Source organism: Sciurus vulgaris, assembly GCF_902686455.1.
Source record: "Sciurus vulgaris genome assembly, chromosome: 15".
Classification (NCBI taxonomy): Eukaryota; Metazoa; Chordata; class Mammalia; order Rodentia; family Sciuridae; genus Sciurus; species Sciurus vulgaris.
The window spans coordinates 41,157,139-41,180,748 of NC_136476.1; positions in this window are offsets into that span (position 1 = coordinate 41,157,139).

The window sequence follows — 23,610 nt, forward strand, 5'->3', positions numbered from 1 at the left end:
TGTATTCATGACAAATCAACCTTGATGACATCTGTTATTTATTTTCTTCCATATATGAAGAAAACACACCATGTATATATTTATATCACTTTAAACTATTTGCTTCCTTAAACAGGAGTAAAACAAAAATATTTTCAGGTTTTAAAAGAAATGCATTGATTCTCGTTAATACACTGATGTTTATAAAATTTGAGAATAAAAATTCCTCCTTTAAATAGTTACTCCCTATACAGTTTTGAATAGTGTCATATTTTTAAATTACTGGGTATTCATGCACATGAATATTCATGTGCATGAAGATTTTTAAGGTTCAGAGGAAATCTTTCTTGAAAGTTCAGCTGCTTAAGCAATATTATAGCATGATTGTCTAGTTTTTCTACCACTTCCTTAAAATTTCCCTTGTAGTTGTATAGCCCATTTTATGGGAAAGCTACTCTGGAGTCAGGAAAGGTACTAGGCAATGACAGAAAAAATTGCAGGGTTTCCACTTCACTAAACTCAGAGATGAAATTTAAATATTGTTTTTGTGTGCTAGTCATGTATAAACTTAATATCACAGAACACACTCTGCCCAAATATTACTATGCTATTCTGGTAATGGCATTGGTAATGTTCTCTCTTTAATAGTAAAATATTTCAGAGTCTTTATAAGAGAATGGTTCAAAACCTCTACAAACTATTTTTAGAGAAAAAAAGAAACAACTTGAAATAGTTTTACTAATTCCAAAAAATGAGGAGGTTTTATATTTTTGATTTAAGTGCTTGAGAAAGTGTTTCATATGAGATGATTAACTACTTTGAATATATGTTTTTCTTTATTGATCATGTATTTTTAAAACTTTGAAAAGTACATGTTTTATAGTAGCAGATAAACTGTCAAGAAAACATGATATTTTCTGATGCATTGTTGAGACCACTCTCTTGTCTCTTTTTCAGCAATACTAGCAACATAAAATAAAAAGAAATAGGGATTTGTTAGGAACAAATCCTATACTTTTTTGGTCAATCTGGTTTAGAGAAGATGCTCCAAACCTACTGTTTTCTTCCTTCCTTCCTTCTTTCCTTCTGAATTTCTGCCTTTCTTCCTTCTTATGCTATAACATTCCAACACAAATTATGAAATTAGCACAAATAAATATCTAAGACATAGGTATTGCTGATTGGATCCAAATAATCATCTACTATTTGTAATGAGGTAAAACATTAAGTCCATGGAGTTAGTTCCAATGAACAACAGAGGGAAATATTACCTGGAGAAGATAGTAATGGAATCCAGAAAGCTAAGTTTATTAATGATCATTTACTTATGAAAATAATTTAATTGATAATTAGTAGCCTAAAGATGAAGTTAATAGTTAGGGCTAAATATTTACCATATTTATGAGGGTATTTTATTTTGACAGTTACTAATCTATACAAAGCAACACAATTTATTTTTAAAACACATGAAATTTCTAAACTGTAATATCATAAAACACACTTAACATAAAATGGCATATAACTAAATTATATTAGTTCTTAAGTAAAGATGAATAATAACTAATTGCTTTAGAAAGGATATGAAGGCCAACATAGATAATGCAATTGGGTTTTAATTAATTTAATTTGCTTTAAAATTGTCATACATAAATTGTTATTACCATAATTCATTTTTGTTGTTAAAATTTACAGTCATATAATTGGTTCCTAAAAATTGAGAGATAATGTAATTAACTTTTATGAAATACATTTCATTCTATTCCCCCTAGAGATACTGATAAAAGCAAGTGACTTTTGGGCCACTTTTTTACAACTCTGGGTTATGCAGAATTTTAGTGAACCTTCAGGGATTACAGATAAAAGAGCATAGAACAGAATTCTTATTAGAATAGCAAGTATTTCTATCATATAGAGATTATGAAAATGTATTCTAGTTCCCTTTCTAATTCAGGAGGTTGAAACTGATATTCATAATCATAAATATGCACTGAAGCCAATTTGGTTGGGTAAGAAAATGAAACAGAGAACAACCTTAATGGGGGTGTAAGAGCAGATTAGAGTGATCAGAAATGAGATGAATAGGATTCCTGCACCCCAGTTCACAAACAGCAAAGAAACCATTGCTGTTAGAATGTGTTAGTTATGGAACTCTCAACTTTTGAGTACTGTGTTTGCAAATTGGTCACTCAGTTTGAGTTTTATTAACTTTATGCACTGAATTATGCAGTATTTAATGGTGATATTAGCTTAAGGCTTAGTCTGAAATTTGTAACAATTGTTTTTCAATTTTAACATTTTAAAATAGATAGGGATTGACTTTTCTGGTTTTGCACATGCCCATTTGGTTCAATAATGCACATAGTAAATGTTTCAGTAACCAGTTTTCTCTTTCAATTATATAAGGGCTAAGAATAAGACATATGTATTACAAATGCTCTTTAAAGAATCTCTAAGTCTTACAAGTTCTCTTTCTAGAGTTAGAAATAACATTCCAAGTTTTGTCTACTATGTTAGCACTGAGAACGTTTATGAAAAAGAAGACTGAGTAAAACCTTGATTATCTCAACAACTCCAGAGGTGTTGTTATTGAGAACTATTACAAAAGTCTAAAGCTGATGTAATAACTATTAGAGGTCTATAAAAGGAAACTACACCTGTTTAAAAATCAGAATGTCAGTGAAATGTCTCTGAGTGCACAAACTATTTCATTTTTCAATCTGCAAAACAGAAATAATATTTGCCACCTACCTATCTCAGAAAAATGACATGAGGAAAGTGCTTTGTAGTTTTGTCATATTGAGCCTTCAGTCTCATCATCTTATTAATTTTCTTCTTAGGCACTTCAAAGACATCCCTGTTAAGGCTACATGCCATTGTTAAGACATTCCTTAAGGTGTCATACTGTGTATCTCTGCTTCCAAGGATTTGTGCCCAAGAGAGGTGCTTGTTGGCATTGGTCATTTGTTTTAAATGGACTTCTATTTAGTTTCTGCTGCCAAGTATTAGAGACATTTTAACTCTTTTATTCACCCACACCCTGAACCAGGAAACTCTGTCAATAAAGCAGTTTTTCTTTAAGAATTTATAATTACTTATAGAAGTAATTTCTATAATGTATATATTCAGAACCTTTGCTTAGATGTAAAAGATAAATCTTATTCAACAAAATGGTTATAATGCATGTATTATATATAAAAGTACCATTCAAATGCTACCTAAAGAGAAGTTTAAGTGCAATGTAGAAGACTTATTTTTTTACCCTGCTTTATTTTACTTTCTAATAATTAATGTGTATTGTATATTAATTTAAACTTCATCCTGTGTAGAAAAATGTTACATCAGACATTAGAGTAAAGGAGAATTTTATTGTAACTGTAAATAGTATTCTTATTATTCATTTGGCCAGGAATATCTGTTTCAAAACATTCAGTTTCTTTTCCTCTGCTGTATTCAGATAGGTGAAAATGCTCAGATTCCTGTGCAGTTGGATTTGGACATGTGATTGATTATCCTCCCAAATATGTGAGTAAAAGTTATATGCATCAATTTTGGCAGAAGGGTGTGACCACAGTGGACATCAAGTCATGTTCAAGAGACACTAAAACCACAGATAAAAAAGGTCAGGCTCTCTAAATCACCATATGGAGGAAAGTGGCCTGCAAGCTAGGGAAACCCATGTTAAATAGTAATGTAAGTGTGAAATAAACTTCTATTTTATTTAAATACCTTATACATCTGGATCTAATAGTATTACAGCTGAATCTACTCTAATAAAACAGTGTAACATTTATTCCTTCCTCAAAAAGTTGAATAATGAGTGCAAATTCAGTATCAACATTTACTTATTGATATTGTTACTTTAATAAATATATTACTTACTTTAGTGATTATCGATACTGATAACCTAACAAAAATCTGAGTCACCATGACAGCCAGCATAGAAGTATTTAAGTGTAATCATCAAGTTAGCAATATTCTTAAAATGTGAGTGGGAAAATAGTCATGATTCTCTATTTTAGAAATAGGAATCAAGAATAAAGTATATAATTGGATATAAGTGTTTAAAAGAAGTAAAATTTTATCCAACGTACTTGGAATAAGCACAGGCCCACTCACTTTATTCTCTGAGGTTTTTCCCAGATGATACAGAATTCAAATTTTTTTTTTGTTCTGAGACTCTGGAGCTTTGTATTAATTAGATCACATTCTCTCAGTTAACGTGCAAGTATGCCACAGTGCTATGATACATGTTTTCATATGCATTATCTCATTTGATAGTTCACAACAAACAACTCATGGTATCTCAAAATGACCCCATTTTAAAGAACTACATCATGAAAATCAAAGAATTATATAAATCCCTTAAGTCACAGAGCTAGAAAGAGCATTAGAAAAAGAATTGGGTGGAAGATCTTTCTCTGTGTTGACAATTCTTTCTATTTTAGGATCATCACCATAACTTAGAATTCTAAACATTCTGAAAAAGAGGAATATATGTTCCTAGTATATGGCGTGCATCTCCTGAAAACAAACAACAAAACTAAAAAATTATTTTAATCTTTTAAATACATTATTCCCTGATTTTTGACTTAGTAACACATCTACAGGGAGGTTTTGTTTTGTTTTGTTTGTCATTTTTTAATGAAGCAAAAGTGAAAATCCTGGGATAGAAGTAGGAAGCAAAGTCAGAATCAGAATGTTCCTTGAGGAAATCTACTAAGACTGATCAACTTGAAGTTTGCTTCTGACAATTGTGGAAATTGTGGGAGATAATAAATCCCAGGGCCGACCTGCAAAGTGAATAGCAGTCTTTTACTTAAACCTGGGACCTCCAAAGTGCGGCTCCTTCTGAGAAATGTTAACAAAAGGAAAGTTGGATTTCCCAACCTGGTACACAGAAGACAGGAAGAAAAAATAAAAACCTCTATTGAGAATTCACAAGCCCAAATAGTTGTTCACAAAGTTGTGTGACCTGAATTAACTCAAATCGTTTGGTGGGAGTACTTTAGCAGCTAGCTTTATTTAAAGCCATCCTGGGATTTTATTGCTTCCAGGCAACTGACAAAGAAAATGCAAAATAGTTCTGAAGAAATATAGCTTTTCCATAGAATAACTCAATACATAAAATTCAATGAATATAAACTCACAGAAAAATAAAAATAAATAAGAAGCAAACATAATCAATTCTCATTTGTCACAGTAGTTATATTCTATAAAACTGTAATACTGAGTTAGCAAATATGGAAACATTGTTTTGGGGGGAACTATGAGGTTAGATTTCTACAAGCCTCTGGCCACATTAACTGCTTAATACTTCGTTTTTATTATATATGTTTCTGTTTAAAGTTACCTTATTTAATACATATATTACTAATTCATTTACACTGAACTCATGTCCAAAGGGACTTATAAGTCAAGCTTGTCTAACACACATATTTTCCCCATAAGGCACTCTAAAACCTTACATTTAGGAACACCACTATGTTTGGGGACCATTGTAAAGTGTGAAAAGAGAGAAAGAGCACAAACGTGGAAAAACACGGTATTAAATAGACTTCAAAAAGGACAATTTTTTATTGCATGAGAGCTGAAACAAGAGGCAGAGCATCACCTCGTTGGACCACAAATGGGTAGGTGTATGCTGGGTGACTCAAATTCTTTTGCCACACTATGCATGTTCACATATGACAGTGAAAGTACCATAAGCATATATTTTAAGATTACAGATAAATTTTAGCAAGATGATTCATTCCAAATTATAGGATCCATGAATAATACAGATCAATTATATTACAGAAGGAAAACAAGTCCCATGAGCCCGAGTCGATAGGATAACATAAATAACAGAATGAGATGGGAAAATAATTCTTGTGTTGTAATTATCAAAACTGAAATAAGTATATTTCATACTCCAAAGGAAATGAAAGGGCTCTTGGATGAATATGCACTAAGAGATCATATAAGGAACTGAGTAAAGGAAGTGAAGGGGAGGAACTGCAGAATAAAATTTATCAAATTATGCTATGTGCGTATATGGATATATCACAATGAATTCTACTTTATGTATAACTGTAATGCACCAATTTAAAAAGCAATAAATAAATAGAAGGGGATGAGGGAGACAGAGGGTGGAGGGGAAGAAAAGATGAAGTACTGGGGATTGAAATGCAGCAAATTTTGTCATATGTATTTATAAACATGTCAAAATGAACCATACTATTTCATGCATGATTATAATGCACCAAAAAAGCAAAGGATAAATTAAATGGCAGATTAGTCAAAATTAAAAATAGCATTAGTAAACCAAAATTGTTATCTATGGAAATTTTGCAGAATGTAAGCAGAGAAAAGGAGAAAAGAAATATGAAAGCAAGGTTAATCATATAGATGATTTGATGAGAAAGATTACCATTTGTCTACTCAGAGTTCAGAATAATAGATGGAGTAGAACAGAAACAAGATATGGAGAAAATGGCTGAGATTTTTCCAGGATTATTGCAAAACATTAACCTCAGGTCCTTCTATTCCCATCAGACTAAATAAAAAGAAATTCTCATCTAGACAAATAACAGTGAGCCCACAGAATGCAAATGAGAAAGAGAACCTACCTAGTAGACATATTAAACTTGTAATTTAATTTAAGCCTAATAGAAAAATATTATAAATGTGCCAAGGAAAGATTACTTTTAACTTTAGAATTACATACTCAATAATATCTTAAAGCTTAAGAATGAAAAAATTGACCTTTTTTTAAGAACATAAAACTCTGCTTTCCAGGAGATTCTTAGTAACAAAAATTAGGAAAAATAAATTTAAGCAGAAGAAAAATCATCTCAGATTCTAAGATGCAAGACAAATAGTAAGAACGATATTGATAAATATGTCAGTAAATCTAAACAAACATTAATTGCATAGACTATAATGTGTTCATAGTTATCATTTATTCCATATAAAAATAATGATACCTAATAGCAAAGCCATTAAACTGAGGAAGGGATATCAGTTTTAAAGAATTTTATTGTCATTGTAATTTTATAAGTAGTTTATAGAAAACGAATATATAAAATGGCTTGTATGGTTATATCAAAAGGAACCAAACTATTACATTCAACTATAGTGCATCAATAAAAGTGAAAAAAATGTGAATTATGTAGGTGTGATGAGCTATCTAAAGTTAAAACACCACATAAGTACAATTGTTGATACTTTAAAAAATTACAATAGAAAAATAAAATTAAAACTGTAAAAAAAAAAATTCAAGAAAAGACAACAAAGGGGGGAAAAAAGCAAAGAAAAAAGATGGCATAACAAAAAACCCAAAATGGAATAGTAGAAATTTGTAAAGACATATTGGTAGTAATAATAGAACCATGCTTTCCCATGAAAAAGAAAATCATTTTCCAGATAATTTCAAAAGGAAATCACCAATATAATCTTTACATGGGGTACAGTTGAGCGATAAAGACCAAAAAGTAGAAATAAAAATAATATTTGGTGAAGTGTATTAGATAAAATCTATTGTTAGGAAAAATAAAACATGCTCATTTCACCGAGATTATGTAAATGTTGAAACTTGAATTCATTATTCTAAAGTAGCTTAAAACATATGCAAAACTAACTATAAATAGACAACTCTACCACTACAAGCAGAAATTTTAATACACCATATTCGGTAATTGATAAATCAAGCTGACAAATGGGTGATGGTTATATGGATGTTCCTTTTATAGCATTTTTCTATGTAGCAAGTCAAAATTTAAGAGAATATTTTTTAAAGTCTCTATAAAATATTGGTATACCCCTTGCTGCATTAAGGAACAAGTTACAGACTTGCAGATGCAGTGACAGTTTGAATTTATGCTTTTCCTTCTAGTGGAACACTTTTCCTTTTCCTTTCTTAGAAACTACTGATCCTGAAAAAAATCATACTCATCTGAGTTCTAGTCCCTCAGAGAGGTCTGCTTGGTCCTGAACTTGGTTTGATACCCAAGTACTTTCTTCTACTACATGCGGAAATCCTCCAAATATGACACTTATCAAGCTTGTGATTATTTGTTGAATTTTCTTTCCCCTGAAAGATCAAATTTATGAGACCAGGCCCATATCATTGTTAGCTATTCTCTTTCCAATTCTGGCAGAGTGCTAGCCTTGTCTTCATTGTGATGTATTAGCAATTGTGGATATAAAAGCAGGAAGAGAGAAAGGAAAGGAGGGATCTATTCTAATTGATTTTGGTGCTGTGGGACTCCAGAGAATATACTGGCTTTCTGTTTTTTATGGGGATTCTAGCACATCAGAGTGGTAAACTGTTGCTGGAGATGGTAACCTCTTTTTTAAATTTTTAAAAAATTTTTACAGACTGCATTTGGATTCATTGTACACAAATGGGGTACATCATTTCATTTCTATGGTTGTGCATGATGTAGATTCATACCATTCGTGTAATCATACATGTACATAGGGTAATGATGTCTGTCTCATACCACCATCTTTCATACTCCCACCCCCTTCTCCCTCTGATTTCCCTCTATGTAATCATACAGTAACAGAATTGATCAAGAGCACCTACGAGAAACCACTTAGAGACTCCCAAAATTAGTGGGCTAGAGGGGAACACTTTGCAAGCCTGGAGTCTCTGATGTAAATACCAGAAAAGTATACAAAATAGCAAAATAAGGGTTCTTACTGTCCCTGTGGTCCACATTTTTAAACCAAGGCTGAGTGGCATAAGCAAACATAGACTACAGTGTAAATCTGTGACACTCAGTGCTTAAATTGTTTGACATCCAGGTTTCCATGAGTGCTTTTTATTAGCAACAAGAGAAAAGTCATCAGCTAAATAGAAGTTAACTTCAAAACTGACTCTGTCAACATCACTTAGAAAGTAAGACCATAAATAAAAAATAGTGCTAAACTTAATCTGCACCACAGAAACTAGAGGAGACCGGGAGAAGCACATCTGCTCAAGAAGGGATTTTCAAAGAGAAGCAAGGAAAAGAAAAAGAAAAAAAGAAAAGAAAAGAAAAAAAAAAAAAAAAAAACCAACAACTTTACCCTGAAGACTTTTAAGCCTGGCAGAGAATAAACACAGCCATTACCCAAGTTCACAGCTGTAACCTTGGGGAGCTGAACTGGAACATGGAACAGTTGCCACCTGCGCAGCTGAAGAAAGACTAATAGCAGGAACTTAACATCAGATCGGTGATTTCTTGGCTGCAGAAAAGGTGGCATCTTTCATAAAGCAAGCTGTTTTCCTGCTTTTAGTGACTCCAATTCTACTGAAGATTGTTGTTTTATAATGGAGAAAAACCCTTGCTGGCAACATTGCCTATATACTGATCTGTCATAAAAGACTCTAACAGATGCTCCTGCCCAGTCCCCCCTGTGACAGAACATTCATTGTGGGTAATGTTTGCAGTGCATTCTGCACACAAGAAGCTACCACTGATGCATTTCTTTCAAATAAGCATTGTGTGCCAAACATCTAGCACCTCTGAAGATTTTTAACCCACTACCTTTCCTAAAATAAAATTTGCATTCAAGAGTTTGCAGAATAAAACAAAAGTGAGGAAAACAAATTGTCGATCCCTTTACCCAGGCAAGCAACCAGACCACAGCATAGTAATTATAATTTTTTCTGATATTTAATTTTTCTGGAGGAAGTAACTAACTGTTAGATTATTTCCTAATTAGTAGGAATTGACAATACATTTTTGACAAGAAAGCTACCAGGTGAATCTTTCTTTTGTTGCATTGCTTTTTGAAGAGCATGTCATCAGGTGATTCCGTTGTTGTCGATGTCATGTTCAGTCACTTGGTTAATGCAACGACATCCAGATTTGCAGATCTCTTCTATGGAAAGATGCATTTCTCTTTGTAATCAGTAAGTGAAAGAAGGATGCCCTTGAGAGGAACAGTTGAAATTACCGCATATAGGACATAAGACTGACGCAGAGATGTGTTAGGGAACGCTTGTGATAATTCATTCAAATTAGTACCAGAGTGTCGAAAGCATGTTAGCAAGGTGGGGTGGGACAGAGGCAAAGGGTTCAAGATGCTAAAATGTTGTACTAAATGACCTGAAGACTGGTTAATACAAGGGATGGGAGAAGGTTTAAAGAATATAGAAAGGAGGATAAGAAGCATCCTAGGTTCAGTGTTGAAGGGTGAAGAGAGTGGGTTTCTGTTCAGACCTGCTAAGTATGAGATTTCCTGAGAAGTTTGAAATGTCACCCTTAAGTAGACATAAGAAATGAAGGGAACATAAAATAGAAAAAGTATTATGGGACACAAAATATGTGTTTACCTCCTTCCCTTATCTTTCCTGATGAATTCATTTAGAGCTATTGGATTAAAAATATTTGGAAAGAACAAGTAATAGATGAAATTGATTTAATCAATGTTGGCAGTTTAAGCGTTTTTTTATCCTTTTCAAAATTTATATTAAATAGCTATGAAAAACAATCTTACTAGTTTCCTTTGGTATTCCATTGTGGAAGCTGTATTATAAAATTAGTATTGTAATAGAAACAGACTTTTAGTACTTCATGCTTTGAGTGGTGGTGTTTCTACCATTTAATTATCTTCTTATATAAATCTGTGCTATATACATCCATTGTATCTCATGTACAGAAGAAAGCAGTGTTCATGTTGGGATATGTATTCCAAGAGTAAAAACCAGATGGAGTTTTTATGTCTCCTATGTTATGTCTATTATTCTATACGTTTCATATAGTAAATTCTAGCAAAATGACAAAACTTCCAAAGAATATGATTTGTTTCAGTTGAAAAGAGTTTGGAAAACACATTGGAACAAAAACTTTTGTTTTCTGATAATAGTGGCAGTTCAGACGAGATGTTAATTATTGTAAACTCTGGGACTTACATTGCAGTTTCATCAATGAGCTATTAAAACATGGAACCTGAATACTCAATGACTCAAAATTAAATGGGAGTCCTTATGTCTTATTTGTATTATTTCCATTCTAAGCATATTATTCCAGTGTCCAATAATTTAATATTCATCTGAGTTTGGAATTAGGTGTTCTGTGATGCTCAATAAATTTATAATTTTGTTAAAGGTAGGATACAGGAATTTTCTTTATTATAGAGTTAATTATACTATATATTATGTATGTTGAAGTATTTTAGAGTAACTTAGACCATTCAACACTACCTTATTCAATTATCATTATGACATTTTGAAGTAAGATGCATGATCTTATTTCAAAGATATAAACACTGACATATAGGAAGTCTGTTGATAGTCTGTTTAAATCCATACAGCCAGTAATTTAGAGGAAAAACTAAACCTCGACCTGTCTCACTCTAAAGTCTGGACTCTCCCAATTCTTGCAGTTGTCTTCAGTATACAATGCTATAAGAAATTCGTTTAACTTTATCAAATGGATATGGGGATATGTTTTTAGAAACATAGTCAATAGTTAACTGTCCTGAGATGTCTCCATTAAGATAGGTCTATTGGCAGAGTAATGTGCTCAGCTCTCAAATGCAGGACATCAAGGTCTGGATCTTTGGATATCCATGTTACTGAGACAAATTTCCACTAGACAGTGGGGAACTCCAGCTAGTATTAGATACTCCCTGGAGGTAATGTGCTATAGTGGTCAGGTTCAGGATGGTACCTTTGCACTGCCTGACCTGAGGCCTCAACCAAGTCACTTTTCCCCATTGAGTTTCTGATTTCTTTCTTTTCTTTTCTGTTTTTGGTATCAGGGATTAAACTCAGGGGCACTAGACCACTGAACTAATCCCCAGCCCTATTTTGTGTTTTATTTAGAGACAGGATTTCACTGAGTTGCTTAGCAGCTCAATTTTACTGAAGCTGGCTTTGACCTTCTGATCTTTCTGCCTCAGTTTTCCAAATTGCTGATATTACAGGCGTGCACCACGATGCCTGGTGAGTTTTAGATTTCTTATTTGTGACATCCTTCTCATGGAGATATTATGAGCATCAAATATTAATTCCTCTCTCCTTTCTTTTTCTCTTCCCTCTCTCCTTCTTTTCTTTTAATTATGTAAATTTATGGGTATGATGTCACAATTCAATACATGTATACCATCTACAATGATCAATTCAGGTTAGTTAACATTTCCCTTTCCTTAAAAGCTTTAAAAAATTGAGTAAAACATAATAATCGTACTTATTTATGACATCTCAATGCATGTATACAATATAAACTAATCAAATCCCTTTAATTACTGTTTCACCCTTTTCATTATGACTTGGTGCATGCAGCCTTCAAGTTCCTCTCTTCTATTGATTCATAAAATATATAATAGGTTATTGTGAACTACACTCACCTATGGTGCTATACACTTATTACTTCCTTAGATACTCTATTTAAATTTCTTTTACCTGATGCTAAAATGTATCACACTTATTTTAGCATAAGAATAATGTCTTGTCTCAATAAAAAAAATTAATTTCTTTAATTTAAGCCATATTTCCCTAAATTTGAGTAATATTTTTGTTTTAGGAAGATATTCCTCCATTACCCAGACTGTATCTTAATATATACAATTTTCAGCTGTGAAATATCCAGTGGCAAGGATTGCACTCATTTCCTATAATCCCCTGTGCTGGTTGCTATCCTAGAGTCTATAAGAGTCCAAGGGTAGACTAAGACAATGGCAGAGGGTCTTGAAACTGATAAACTAAGGCTGTGGATTTTCTAATTCATCCCAAAGTTCAAGCAGCTATGTTACAGTAGCTGGCATATGCTAGAGTCCAAGGATGTAATATGTAACCCATGTAGCCTTATTTATTACTACTTATGCAACCTCATAAGATGGGAGAATGAAGAGGAAAATTAAAATCATCTCTTTTGCTAATATCATGTTGATATGAATAGAAGTTGATACAAACATTACCATCTGGTGGGAAGAGACTGGTTGGCTAATAAATGCATAGGAATGCAGTATCCTATTCAAGATGCTTGTGAAGGTGTGGTTTCTTTTGGAAAGAAAATGACTTATAAATGTCAGTATCATTCATCAGTATTACCAGGGAAATAATTAATATTTTAATAATATTTCACTCAAATAACACCCTGTACCTTAGTTAAATTAGAAAACTAATTTCTTTTTCATATAATCCCAGAAAAATTTCAGGTTATAGGAATAAGTAGCTGGCAATTTGTGTCCTTGTCATAAAATAACAATATATGAGAGATGCATGGAGAAAAAGAATAAAGAAACGAAGGTAAGAGTTTGGCATAAGTAAATTTTCATCATTTTGATTTGGAATATAAAAATAAATGCACGAAAATCTGACAGCTTCCCTCAACTCTGCTATTAGCTGCTTCATTTTCCTGGTAGACTGTTTTATTAAGTCAGCAAATGCTTGTGTTTCAGATAAGAGGCTTGTGCTGCAAGAAGTTTCAGAAGAGATAGAATTCTAGGTAGCCATGTCTCCTGGCTAAACAAGCCATTCATTTTGGTTTTTTCCTAGAATAAGGCAAACAGAACATAAACTGAATAATCAATTGCATTTGGGGGTGTACATTAGTGGTCTGTAAATCACTTGTTTCTTCACCAAATAAATATGACATAGAAATGGCTATGGACAGAGGTCATTCAGAAAGGTCTTTTCCCATTACATGCAATAAAAAGTCAAGCAGTTGATCTTTCACAGTGAAATGTAATTGTGACTGAAAGAAATGAGGACCCATCTTTTGCTTAAATACTTGTCTGCTGAACAGAGAGGCATGCCAATTCGTGGGAGTATGCAAAATTAAATTGGAAAGAGTTACTTCTTGGACTCAGATTCCATTTTATCTGTTACTGAATCATTTAATTGTAGAAAGTTTATTTTGTACTTAATCAGATTTTAGCTCCTAGATTATTGGGCTTTAAACTTTTAAGAGTTCTTATTTTTTTCTCCTTATTAAAAACCTTGGCATGATACCAGCACACTACATAAAAGAGGGCCACAGCAGAGCTCTCCCTGCAAAGTTTTATTTGAGGCAAGTGTTTGGTATAATAAAATGCTCCCACAAGATTGGACAAGTTTAGACAATACACAGAACAAGTTTACTATGAGCATGCTTCCTAGATTGAAGTTATGGCACCATCCAGATAGAAGCATTCTCTCCATCTTTATAGCATGCATAAATTTGGTGAAAAAATATGTTTCAGTGACTGACTATTGCTCAGTTACTGTATAAGAGAAAATGTGTGTTTCCTCTTCCCCATCTGCCATCATGGAATTGCTTGGTGAATGCTCTAATATACACCATTTATAAAGTTTGGAGAATTAAAAGAGAAAATTGATGGATAGTTCCCTGCTTCTGCTACAGGTAGAATCTACCCGGTTACATCTCTTATAATCCTGCTTATTACTGACAACTGGATTTCTGGCTGGCTATTTTACTTAACGATGTTGCCCCTCCCATTGTGACAATAATGGAAAGCCTGTGGCTGAAGAGAGAGGGGCTGACTGAGAAATGGAACTCAGTACAGTACATTTTGGTTTGTTAGATGTGCTGCTTTGGTCTTTTGACAGTTGTTCTGGGAGTAAATAACATCTGCCATACAATTGGCTGGCAAAACTCATTTGTAATATAATTAAACAGCCATCATTTTGTTGGAGCATGAACACGAAGATAAATAGTCCATGAATTAGTGAGTGCAACATCATTTGATGGCTCACAGCTAGACAGGCACAATATAGATTTCATATATATACAGAGTGTCTTTACCCAGACAGCTAACAAAATTAAAAGCAGCAGCAATATCTATAATTTTACAACTTGGTATAAGAGTATTCAGATCGCTCTGGCAGCCTTACTTTTGCCATATTTGAGCCCTTTCCCTTATTTAATATGGTGGCAGATCCAGATGACTTTCTTTGCCTTTAAATTGTGTTTAAAGTATTTACCTTTGGCTTTTTCTTTTCTGGAATTGCTACCATTCTTTCTCCATTAATGGATTAGAGCCAGAACTAAATTCAGAAGTCAACTCAAGTCAGTTATTAGCCAAATGTATTTATCATCTTCGCAGGTATCTGGTGGAGTAGTTTAATTCATGTAAAGGTCATAAAAGAAGACAAAATTGTAAACATTTGTTCTTTATTTTTATACTCTTTCATGAATGGCCAAGTGAATTGCTTCAGAATTGCTGGTCATTCTAATGCAGGTTTTCAATTCACAATAAATTCTCCTTTTTAAAGAACAGATTACAGGGGAATAGTGCTAACCTTTGTTGCTCTCCTTTCCTTCTTTGGCTCACTGCCTCTTGGCCAGTTCACTGGACCTTAGGACCTTTGCTTATAGAAGGGCAGAAGAATACATAGAAAAAGGTCTTGAAGTATGATGAAAGGGAGCAGAGAAGCCCACTGGTAGTGAAGTTTTGCATCCTATATGTGATTTCTGAGCTCCATTTACTTGCAGATCTATGAATATTTATATCCCTAAATGTTTCATAAGTGAGAATAGCAGCTATTTTGTTCATGGAATAGGAGTGTTAGTCAGCTTTTAATCACTTTGACCCAAATACCTGAAAAGAACAACTTAGAGGAGGAAAAGCTTATTGTGGGCTTAAAATCTCAGTGGTTCAATTTATGATTACCTAACTCCATTGCTCTGGACCTGAGATGAGGCAGAACATCATGGTGGAAGGGTATGGCAGAGGAAGGTTGCTCAGTTCATGCAACCAGGAGGAAGAAGAGTGAGAGCAGCCAGGGAAAGAATATGTAATCTCCAAGGCATGCCCCCAGTGACTTACTTCAGCTAGTCATAACCCACATGCTTATAGTTATCACCTAATAATCTCTCCAAATTATTAATTCATCAAATGGATTAATCTACCAATTAGATTCTGGCTCTTATAATCTAATCATTTCACCTCCTGCATTAGCATAGGAACTTTTGGAGAATGCCTCATATACAAACCATAACAATAGAATAGGGTCAGCTGTCAATAAAGGTATGTTGAATAAAAGAATAAATAAAAATAATTCAATTTGACTTGTTGGAGGAAATTTACTACTGTGTTAAAGATAAAACCTACAAACTTCAGGGGTTACTAACAATTAAAAAACTTTTATTTCATTATTATGCTTTTGATCTCATGCAGTGCTACTGCTGATATTTATTCATTGTGCCTCTCTCCTCATGTGTTAGAAAATCACTCCACTGATCTATGCAATGCTCTATTATTTTATTTCACTTGTGTTAGGAATGTTGCATGCCTCCCATAATTAGTATTGGTCAAATTGGCCTGCTCTATTCTTCAGTAACGAATAACCCTAAAGATTCACTAATTTCACAGCATTGCATTTATTTTCTGTTTAAGGTAAATAAATATATAAAGTGAGTTTTGGGGGGTTTGGTCCATACAGATTTTGAGAAAGTGTGTTGAGACCAAGGAGAACCACTGTTTTCAGGGTAAGTGTGAGAGAACTGAAGGGTCATGCATCAGTCCTTTTATGATTGGGCTTAAAAATGTACAAGTGATTTCCATTCATAGCTCACAGATCAAAATCTGTCCCATAGTACTGCTGACTTTCAGAGGTGGGGAGATGGGGGTGGGAATAGATGGACTGTACCAAGACCACTCTCTGTGACACACTAAGTAAAATTGTGTGCCCTCTGGAACCAGATTTCAAAACAAAGTTGACATTGCTTAAATAAAATTAGAAGTCTGAATCCAAAAATTTGCATTACAAGGAAACTTGACAAACATGCAAACACACCATAGAAGAAAAATTAACATACATTTCACAAAGTAGAATCTATGAAGACTGGCAAGATTAATCTAATATTTGAAATTCATCAATATATTCCATCAATGAATAGAATAGCAGAAACAATCATTTGGTAATAAATAAGTAAAAAGCATCAAATTTTAAGATTTTCATCTTACAAACTCTCAGCAAACTGGAAGTAGAAGGCAACTTCTTCATCTAAAAAAGGACACCTACAAAAATCATAGCTACTAAAAAATAATAATAAAAAGGTGCCATTACATTTTAGTATTAATGAAATACTGAATGTTTTCCCCAAACATTAAAAAAGTACCCTGTTTTACTACTTATATTTAGCATTGTGCTAGAAGTCATAACCAGAAAATGAAGGCAATAAAAAATTACAAAAGATACAAAGTTTAGGAAGAAAGTTGTAAAAAAAAAATGGTTTGTATTTGTAGAGAACAGATGGTCTATGTGAAAAATTCTAGAAAGGGTAAAAAAATGCAAATACTAACATACAAATTTAAGTTGGAACCATAAGTCAAAACAACAACTATTTTGTTCATAGAATAAATACATGTTCAATAAAGGAATAAATGAAAATGATTTATTATGATTTGCATTCTTGAAAAAAATGTTCTTTCTTACTGCATAAAAGATGAAATCTATGAACTTTAATAATTATTGACAAAACTTTTATTTGCAATGATATACATTAAATTTTAAAAATATGTCATTGAAGACATAAAATGTTTAGGAATGAAGCACATAACATATCCACAAAATCTATTCAATGAAAACTACAAATAATGCTAAGTGCAATCGAAGACTTAATAGGTAGATATACCAAGATCATGAATTAGAAGGCCCTATTTTGTGAAGATTGCTTTATCTTCAAATAATCTCTAGATTAAAGGCAACTCAAGTCAAATACTGACATGATTTTGAAAGTTGTTTCTAAAATTTATATGGAAATGCAAGGAACCTAGAATAGCCAAAACAAATTTGAATAAAAGAACAATGTCTGAAGAATGCCTCAATTTCAACTCTCGGTATAAAGCAACAGTAATTAAGCCAACATGTTCTACAAGTGTAAGTATAAACAGAACAATGGAAAACAACAGTGATTCCATACCAAGGCAAAACAACAAGGTAATCCAATGTGAAAATCAGAAGAGTTTCAATAACTAGTTCTGGAATAACTGCATATCCAAATAAAAAAAGCTGAAACTAGTATACACAATAGAATACCTTCATCAGCTTGGAGTAGATAAGATGTTTTAGGAAAGACAAAAAAAAAAAAAACCATGAAAAATTGATGAACTGGACAAATTTTGAAACCAAAACTCTTCATCAATTATATTGTTAGAACAATGAAAAAAAACAAGACAAACACTTAGAGAAATGTTTGCATTATGTACACCAAAAGATCAGTAATCAGAATAAAAAGGATTCTATATATTTATAATAAGCTCAATTATCCCAAGTAATTTAAAAAGGATCTTTACCAAAAGATACACAAATCCAAGTAAATTCATGAAAATGTCTTCAATATAAATAGTATCAACACAAGGCAGTTTATTCTACACTACAAGATATTTCACACTAACTAGAACATATTGAATTCAAAAGATTGACAACCATAAATGTTGACAATGGAGCATAACAAGTGGGACTTTCATGTATTGCTGGTGGAAGTATAAAATAGACCAACCACTTTGGACAACTCTTTGGCAGTTTCTCAAGATAAACATGCATCTAGACTATGAGCCAGCTATTTCACATTTTGGTATTTATCCAAGAGAAAGGAATGCATATGTGTACAAAAAGACTTATATAAAATGTTTATAACAACTTTGAGCAAAGTAATCCAAATTGTCAGTAATCAAAATTTCATTAAAGAGATATCTACTCAGCAATAAATAACAAACTGCTGATACACATAATTATATGGATGAATTGCAAAAATACTGTATTATATTAAATGAATGAAGTTGGACAGAATAGGGTACAACTTCTATGATTCTCATTTAATGACTGGAACACTGCAAGAGAGAACTTTTTTGATCCTAAATTTTGATTGGGGGTTGATTATAGATGTGAATACATTTGTCAAAGCTCATTGAATTGAACCCATGATCTGAGCATTTCACCATATATAAATTTTATCTCAATTAAAAGACTAATACAGGGCTGGGGAGATAGCTCAGCTGGTAGAGTGCTTGCCTCAAAAGCACAAGGGCCTGAGTTCGATCCCCAGTACCGTGAAAAAAAAAAAAAAAAAAAGACTAATACAGGAAATGTGTATACAGGTAACAGATATATGGCGTTTGGATGGATTTGTATTATTCTTTGAAGAAAAGTGTAATAGAGTAAATTGCCGACAAACAAAAAGCAGAAGAAAGTAGGCAAATAAATAAAATCCAGGAATTTCCCTGGGTATTTTGCAAGATTAATGGAAAGAAAAAAATGACATTAAAACAACAACAAAATGGCAGTAAAGCTAAAAGTAGTATCACCTCATAATCTTGGTTGGTGCACCTGTGAACATGTAAGCTATTTGCTGTGTCTAGAATCGTTCGGGTATTTATTTCAGAAATGGTTGGTGAGAAATGGAATGATTAAGATTTTAGAACTGATAAGGGAAAAATACAGCTCTGATTTTTGAAATATATAGTTTCTCAAGTGAGAAGATAGATTCTTTCCAAACAAATGTGATCATATTTTATTCTACCCGTCATAAAGGCAGTGAGACATTTGTTTTGGGAAATGTCCAAAATATCTATGATTTAAGTTTTCCAGCCAAAACAATTCTGCTTTTCTGGCATGTATTAATCAATATGCAAAACATTTTGAGGTTTTAAATATTATTCCACATCACACTAATTTATTCTAGTTGAAAAAGATTGGAAGTGCTAGTATTTCTAGCATCATCATATTTTTAATGATTGAGCATAAAACATTTTTCCCTTCCTAAGAGCATAACATAAGAGAAAATATATATTAGTTGGAGAAATGGAGAGAAATGATAAAAGCTAACTGAAAGCAAATAAGCAAAATAAAATAAAATGAACACCAGGAACTTCTGATCTGTACATAAGTAATTTAATATTTATATCTGTATATACAATGGCTAGAGTAATTATTGATAAGGTCATTGACCAACTGCAAAATGAAAACAACCATCAAATAGCATTCTGAATTGTCTATCATGGAGTTTAGTACTCTCGATGTGTCATCCTTTGATTTAGCCCAGTAGTGTTTTTACCACAGAGTAACAGTCTATAAACTTCAGTCAGATAACTTTCAAGTTCATTGCCACATAACTTCATGTCTGCGACATCTTGAAATTTATATTTTTGCATCTTGATTATCTTCTGTGTAAAACAACTGGGAAAAATAAAGTAATTTCCCTTATGTCCTGGCACACGCCTATAATCCCAGCGAGGATAGCAGGCTCAAATCCAACCTTGGCCATTTAGTGAGGCACTAAGAAAATCAGCCAGCCCCTGTCTCAAAAAAATAAATAAATAAATAAATTAAAAGGGCTGGGAATGTAGCTCAGTGGTAAAGCACACCTGGGTTCAATTCTCAGTAACAAAATAATAATGATAATAATAACAATTTAACAATAACAATGATTTGTCTCATGGATTTAATGTAAGAATGTAAAGAAATCATGAATGAAAATCTTTCTTATGTTCATATATGAATATACCACCAGTAATACTCCACATCATGTACAACCATAAAAATGGAATCCTAATTAGAATAAGTTATACTCCATGTATATATAGTATGTCAATATGCACGCTATTGTCACATATGTCTAAAAATAAAAAAAAAAAATACCAAGAAATATGCTTGATACTTTGGTCATAAAAATCAGACAAGGTGATGGCGCACATCTGTAATCCCAGTGGCTTGGGAAGCTGAAACAGGAGAATGGAGAGTTCAAAGCCAACCTCTGCAAAAGCGAGGCACTAAGCAACTCAGTGAGACCCTGTCTTTAAATACAATACAAAATAGGGCTGGGGATGTTGCTCAGTGGTCGAGTGCCCCTGAGTTTAATCCCTAGTACCACCCTCAAATCAGACAAGTTTCCTGGCATCATAAAGCTTATAGGCTCTAAAGTGAAGGTAGAAAACAAAAAAGCTAATTAATAAAAATTTAATTAGTTTGCTGTCACCTTGAAAATCATGTGTGTGTCTTTGGGAGAATGATATATTCAAAAACAAGTTTTGAAACTGAGAGAAACAAGAATAGGCTTTATTAGAATTCTCAGCAGGAAGAGTTTGGTAGCACAGGCCAGTGGGCAGTTCCCTGCAATAAATGATTGTTAAATGAAGAAGAAATGTAGAGGAATAGAAAATACTGCAATGGGCCAAAACTAAAGGGAAGAGGTTGAGGCAAGAAAAACTTAAATTCTTTCACAATGTTGTTTAGGGTTGACTTTACATTTTGGTTTTTGAAACACCTGGCTTGCTTCTATACTACTACACAGACATGTGAAAGGCATATTTACTAAGCTAGTGGATCTACATAGAGCTCATTTATGTTTTGGAAATAAATAAGGTCTCTTAAATATGCAAATGTAGAGCACTACTTAGTTGTTTTCTTACTTTCTGATAATCCAAGGAACACCCTCATTAGGATGGAAGTATGCAGGATGACAGATGATTTTTTTTAAGAGCATAGTGTACACAGAGATGGGAAGTAGATTTTAATGTTTTTTTTTTCACCCTGTTTACTTCCTCCAACTCATTTCCCCCAGAGAAGCATATATTAAATGGTAGATTTTAAGAAGTAGTTAAATTATCAGTACTTTAAACAAAGATGGGACCCAGAACAGAATGCCTGCTTTGGGCAGACTATACCCACTGCCTTGTGCAACTTTGCAACTACACTGCCCATTTGTGAAATTATAACCATGACTGACAAATGGGGAAAAATGAAAATTACTGATAATTCAGATGGTTGAGTAATTGTAATACCAATAATTATAATACTTACAAGTAATTTACCACAAATAGCATTACATCGTGTGATTTATTGAGTGTATGCTCAACATTGTGCTCAGCTCTTCACATTTATGCTACACTTAATTTTTTACACATTTCTGTGAGATAAGCATTGTTTTCATTTCACTCTTTCCAAAACTGTTGTTCAGACAGCATAAACAAAATACTCAGGGTCACACAGGTGGAATTTGATTCAGTTGTTTATTGCTCTGAACTTAATATTCAAAGGCATCCTTTGATTTTATGATTTAAGACTTCTCCCTTTCAAACATCTTTTCAGGACTTAGAATGTATCAGAGATAAAATATGCATATTAATGTATATGGAGGCTCTTTGTTCTGCTCAAAGTTCTTCTCTACAGTCCTTAGAGATTTAACCCACAGTGCAGTATTTCCTACTTTCCTTTAGTTCTTCATTAGGTCTTACTTGCTCAGAACCCCCTGCTTAGGATGCTAAATCAGTTTAAAAACTGGGTGAACATGTTCTGTTTCTGTTCATGGATTTTATACTAAAACTTTATGAATTGTTCATTTGACATATGGATATTTGTAGCTTGTTTGCCCAAACTATATACTCCATCCTAGAGTATTTGTATTTTTGGTAAGCTTAATTATTCTTTCATAAATATTTAATAATTAATACCTTATTTTACTTCCAAGATATGTCCTTGGCCATTTTAAAAAAATTAATTTTGTTTATACTTTCTCTTATAAAAGCATTCTTGAAAGGATATAGAGAAGAAATCTGCCTTCCAAATTATGTACAAGATAAATTCTCCAAAGTAAGAAATAATAATAATAATAATAAAAATCCCCAGTAATGGCAAATAAGAATGAGGAAAGGATAGGACCTACGGTTTGAGGCAGAGCTGAAGAGCACAGGTGGCTTGGCTTACAGAGTGCACCTTCTCCCTTGAACTGAATTGATGAGGCCAAAATCCTAACCCTTCTCAGAAGTATCCCCAAACTGCAAGGAAGCAATAGAACCTCTTTTTGTATCTTTCACTCTCTCTCTGTTTTACTAAAGGGTGGTGTAAATGTTTACCAGGAGGAAAAATATGGAACATGACAAGCAGACCAATGAGAGAAGTATCCAGTGCCCTCATTTTCAGAGAAAACCCAAACTAGTAATTGACAGGCTAGCCTCTCTGAGCCTCTGAATGGGATAAGCACCTTCTCCCTATAAAGGGCATCCAAATTGGAAAAGAAGTCAACTTGTCACTTTTTGAAGATGAAATGACCTTGTATAAGGTTAGCCCCCCAAACGCCTCCAAAAATCTATTAGAATGAAGAAATGAATTTATCAAAGTTGCTGGGTACAAAATCAGTATATGAAAACATGTAGCATTTCTATGTGCCAATAGAAACTTACCTTAAGTAGAGATCAAGAAAACAATCCCATGTGTAATAACTAAAACAAAAACAAAAAAATGAGGAATAAATTTAATCAAAGAGGTAAAAGATTGCAATAGTGGAAATTGTAACACAATTGTTGTAAGAAATTGGCGAGGACATCAAAAGTGGAAAGATGTTCTGTGTTCATGAACTGGGAAGAATCACTATTGTTAAAATGTCCATACTACTCAAAAGTGATTTACAGATTCAGTGAAATCCCCATCAAAATCCTATTGACATTCTTTATAGAACTAGAAAAAACTATTCTAAAATTTGTATGGAACAACAACGTTTCTACCTCGGAATAGTCAAGCACATTTTGAGTGAAAAGAACAAAGAAGGAAGCATTGAGTAATGCTTCTGACACCGAAATACAATACACAGCTCTAGTAATCCAAACAGGGTGATATTGGTACAAAGACAGTTCCCTAAATCAATGGAACAGAAGAGAGAACCTGGACGTATACCCATGCATTTACAGCAAACTTTCTACTAAATGTGCTCG